This window comes from Myotis lucifugus, unplaced genomic scaffold (genome assembly GCF_000147115.1).
Source record: "Myotis lucifugus unplaced genomic scaffold, Myoluc2.0 scaffold_21, whole genome shotgun sequence".
Taxonomy (NCBI): Eukaryota; Metazoa; Chordata; class Mammalia; order Chiroptera; family Vespertilionidae; genus Myotis; species Myotis lucifugus.
The window spans coordinates 3,997,054-4,002,490 of record NW_005871069.1 but is presented as its reverse complement, the minus strand read 5'-3'; the positions used below and the strand labels follow the sequence as shown (position 1 = coordinate 4,002,490).

The 5,437-nt window shown below is 37.9% G+C and overlaps 1 pseudogene; it reads left to right on the top strand.

The window, feature by feature from the left end:
- The first annotated feature begins 2,122 nt into the window (after nucleotides 1–2,122).
- LOC102434051 lies at nucleotides 2,123–2,803 on the top strand (annotated as a pseudogene).
- Nucleotides 2,804–5,437: the final 2,634 nt, after the last annotated feature.

Sequence of the window (5,437 nt, the reverse complement as noted above, 5' to 3'; positions counted from 1 at the left end):
ATATAATATCTCTTCCCTGCCTCACCACTCTCAGCCCCACTCACTCACCTCCTCACTTGGTTTTGCATTTGGCCCCTTCCTCAGCCTTGACTCCCTACTCAACTGAGGCATTCCATTTACTCATTAAAAACTCTATGTTCCTGCTAAAATGATTGGCTCTCTCCTCCACCAACCTCTGTAAGTACAAGAAAAATGTATATTTTCCCATCAATAATATCAATTGTGCCCTCTCTCCCTAGAATTCAGACATAGAAAACAAGCATTAATTTAAATAACCATTTTTTTGTTTTCTTCAGAAAGATAAAATGAATACTATTTAATAATGCAGCAACTTATTATTTATTCCTAAAGTAACATTTGCTCTGCCATACTCACTTTAATATGATATGAAGGCCTCTGCTCACTCTGTCTCCTCAATCCCAAGTCCTTCCTTCCCATCCTACCTCAGGCAGTATCCTCTTGTTCCCTCTTCTTCATCCATCAGAATACCATCCTGCTAAGATGAAGGTCCATAAGTTTTGTACTTATGTTTTCTTCTTTGTATATTGTTCCAGGTCTTATATTTAGGTCTTTGATCCATTTTGAGTTAGTTTTTGTACATGGTGACAAATTGCAGTCTAGTTTTATTCTTTTGCATGTAGCTTTTCAATTTTCCCAGCACCTTTTATTGAAAAGGATTTCTTTTCTCCATTGTATGTTTGTTGAAAAGTATTTGCCCACATATACTGTGGGTTTATTTCTGGGCTCTCAATTCTTTTCTATTGGTCTGTGTGTCTGCTTATGAACCTTAGTCTGAGAGAGAATTTTATAAATTTTACCTCAAAGGGAGAAAAAATCAAAATAATTAAAAAGCTTCTGCAGAGCAAAAGAAACCAACAACAAAATAAAAGGCAACCAACCAAATGGAAGAAGATATTTGCAAACAACACCTCCGGTAAGTGACTAATTTCCAAAATATATAAAAAACTCATACAGTTCAACAACAAAAACAAACAAACAAATAAAAAATGGGGAGAGGATCTGAATCGACATTTCTCCCAAGAAGACATACAAATGGCCAACAGCTATATGAAAAAATGCTCAATCTCACTAGCTATTAGGTAAATGTAAATCAAAATTACAATGAGATACTACCTTTTAGAATGGCTATTATCAACAAGATAAGCAATAACAAGTGTTGGAGAGGTTGTGGAGAAAAAGGAACCCTCATTCACTGCTGGTAGGAATGTAAAATAGTGCAGTAACTATGGAAAACAGTATGGAGGTTCCTCAAAAAATTAAGAATCGTTATCATGTGATCCAGCAAACCCTCTTCTGGGTACCTGCCCCCCCAAAATTTGAGAACATTCATTTGCAAATATATATGTACCCCTCTGTTTATTACAGTATTGTTCATGGTGGCCAAGATATGGAAACAACCTATGTTCTTCTATAGAGTATTGGATAAAAAAGATGTGATACAATGGCATACTACTCAGCCATAAAAAAAGATGAAGTATCGCCATTTGTAACAATATAGATGGATCTTGAGAATATCATGCTAAGCAAAATAAGTCAGACAGAAAAAGTCAAGAACCATATGATTTCACTCATATGTGCGATATAAAACTGAAAGCGACAAATGAACAAATGAAACAAAACAAAGAAACAAACAAAAACTCATAGACACAAGTAGAAATGTGGTGGTTACCAGAGGAAAAGGCAGGTGGGAGCAGATAGTAAAGGGAGTCAAATATATGGTGATGGATTATTTGACTTTGGGTGACAAACATACAATGCAACATACAGATAATGAATTCTAGAATTGTACACTTAAAACTTATATCATTTTATCAATGTCACCCAAATAAATTTAATTTTAAAATACCATTCCACCAACTCCCAGATTATGTCTGCCCTCCATAAAGAACGCAGGTCTCCCATGCTAGTCCTGCTGTTTGTTTTCTTGTACTCTCTAATTATTTCACACATCTTTGTCTTCTCTTCTCTATTTCGAATGAACTGCTTATGGCAATAAAAATTTTAAGCCTTAAGGTCCCCTGGAAATACACACATCAGCAGTAATGCTCCCCTGAGGACATCAGGAAGAGTACACAAAATTGCTCTTAAGTCATTGCAGAGCTTCAGCTCCGGTAAACCAGCCACGAGGTTATCGCGAGAACCGCCTCCAGACCAAGCGCCTGTGTCTGGCAGAGCCGGTGTGAGACAAAGAGACCAGCCTTGCCTGCCGCCGGGGTCATCAAGACTTTCGGCCGGACCTCTGAGCACACACCGAGATAGTGAGGAGCCAGACACAAAGCACAGACTTTGGCGCTGAAACGGATTAATAAGGAACTTAGTGATTCGGCCCGTGACCCTCCAGCACAGTGTTCTGCAGGTCCAGTTGGGGGTGATACGTTTCATTGGCAAGCCACAATTATGGGACCTAATGACAGCCCATATCAAGGTGGTTCTTTTTGACAATTCATTTTCCTACAGACTACCCCTTCAAACCACCTAAGGTTGCATTTACAAGAATTTATCATCCAAATATTAACAGTAATGGCAGCATTTGTCTCGATATTCTAAGATCACAGTGGTCTCCTGCATTAACTATTTCTAAAGTTCTTTTATCCATTTGTTCACTGCTATGTGATCCAAACCCAGATGACCCCCTAGTGCCAGAGATTGCACGGATCTATAAAACAGACAGAGATAAGTACAACAGAATATCTCGGGAATGGACTCAGAAGTATGCCATGTGATGCTACCTTAAAGTCAGAATAACCTGCATTATAGCTGGAATAAACTTTAAATTACTGTTCCTTTTTTGATTTTCTTATCCGGCTGCTCCCCTATCAGACCTCATCTTTTTTAATTTTATTTTTTGTTTACCTCCCTCCATTCATTCACATGCTCATCTGAGAAGACTTAAGTTCTTCCAGCTTTGGACAATACCTGCTTTTAGAAACTGTAAAGTAGTTACAAGAGAACAGTTGCCCAAGATTCAAAATTTTTTTAAAAAATGGAGCATGTGTATTATGTGGCCAATGTCTTCACTCTAATTTGGTTATGAGACTAAAACCATTCCTCACTGCTCTAACATGCTGAAGAAATCATCTAAGGGGGAGGGAAATGGAGGCTCAGTTGTCACATCAAAGGAAACAGCATTATTCTAGCAGCATCCATTCTTGTTTAAGCCTTCGACTGTTAGAGATCTGAGGTTACATGATATACTTTATGCTCATAACTGATGTGGCTGGAGAATTGGTATTGAATTTATAGCATCAGCAGAACAGAAAATGTGATGTATTTTATGCATGTCAATAAAGGAATGACCTGTTCTTGTTCTACAGAGAATGGAAATTGGAAGTCAAAACACCGTTTGTATTCCAAAATAGGGTTTCAAACATTTTGTAATTTTCATTTAAATTGTTAGGAGGCTTGGAGCTATTAGTTATCCTATCTTCCAATACACTGTTTAATACAGCACTGAATAAATGATGCAAGTTGTCAATGGATGAGTGATCAACTAATAGCTCTGCTAGTAATTGATTTATTTTTCTTCAATAAAGTTGCCTAAACCAATGAGTTAGCTGCCTGGATTAATCAGTATGGGAAACAATCTTTTGTAAATGCAAAGCTGTTTTTGTATATACTGTTGGGATTTGCTTCATTGTTTGACATCAAATGATGATGTAAAGTTCAAAAGAGTGAATATTTTGCCATGTTCAGTTAAAAGTGCACAGTAATGCTCCCCTGAGTAAATGATCCCACTGATCCAAGTGTCAGTTTCCTCACCTACAAAATGGAGATAAAAATAGTACCTTCCTCATAAGTGATGCTGTAAGGATTAAATGGGGTTATGTTTCCAAGAGTTAAGCACAGTGTTGACACATGGGAAGGTCTCACTAAATGTCAGCTTTTATTATGCTGTGAATGATGATCAATATGGAAGGCATTGACTAGGCCAAGAAGATGAAAAACAAAAGATCAAATCAGTGATTGGTCAAGCCAAAAAAAAACTTATCAGCTCAGAAGATTACCTGAACTATTGTAGATCAAAAAGAAGCCTGGTTGTTAGTTGGACTGTTTAGCTTGTCAGCCTTTGATAGCTTGTTTTGCAGACTATATGGTTTCTTGGAAGATTGTTCTAGCCACAAGAAGGAGCACAGTGTGTCCCTTCTACACACTGGAATAGAAGGGGAATTCTTTCACAAGTCATTGTAATTCCCCAAATTGGAAACTTGACCAAATAGCCAGAAGGTTTAATAAAGGGGCCCCTGCTTGTCAGCCATGGCAGCCTTGCTGAGTTTCACACAGGGTATCACTCTGAGCTTCTGCTGTGGCATAGACTGGCATGTTACTCCTGTCTTGACTCAGGAAACCACTCATGACCTTCTGACTCACCAACACCTCTTCCTGCAGCTTCTCGGTACAAGTCCCTTCCCCTAAGGGCTAGCCAGTGATAAAACATATAACCAACAGTTATTAAGTATGTACTAGGTATCAATTGCTATGTTATTATATCATGACAAGAGCCAAATTAGATGCATACATCTGCTATTCCTTTTTTACAGAGGAGGTGACCAGGTGATGACATTTGGTTAAATTGCCCAAGATCACCTTTCATAGGTAGCAAAATGCAAACCCAAGCTCTTTGGCTCCAAAGTTCACATTCTTAACTTTGGATAATGGAAACAGCAGATCTCAGCCTACATAATTTAATGTTAGAATCAGTATTATAGTTAACAGATTAAATAAGTTCTTATGTAGTATGATTTGAAAGGTAGAAATGGCTCTTTATTTAAAATAATCAAAAAACAACTAAAATATTATTCATATTTCTGGAAATTCCTATATGCTCATTTCTTTAGGTCAACATATTAAGGCCCTTTGCAAAGGTTATCTTCTCAGGAAGGAAATGATATTTATTAATATGTACTATGTGTTGGGTAAGTGTGCCAAGGTTCCTCGGTGATTCTTGACTACATCAAAGTTTGAGAACCTCTGTCCTAAGGGAGGTCTCCGGACTCTCTACCTCAACCATCGCCCCATGTAGCCAACTCAAACACTCTCTGTCCTCATTCCTGAACTCAACACTCACTCTTCCTGTAATATTACAATATCTCTGACCAGCAGGCCTCCAACTTAAACCTTTGTTGTTGTTGTTGGTCAAACCATAGTGATGAATCTCAGAGGGGCCAGGGGCGGAGGAAGAGATTAACCAAAGAATTTATATGCATATATGCATAGTCCATGGACAGACAGTAGTGTGGTAGGAATGGGGGTGGGAAGTGCAGTGGAGGGGATCAATAGGAGGAAAAGGGATATCTGTAATACTTTCAACAATAAAGGTAAATTTTTAAAAATAGATAAATAAATTAAATAAAATTCCAACCAGATTATCTCTGAGTTCATTCTAATCAGTGTAGGCAACATCTCTCCATCACCGAGC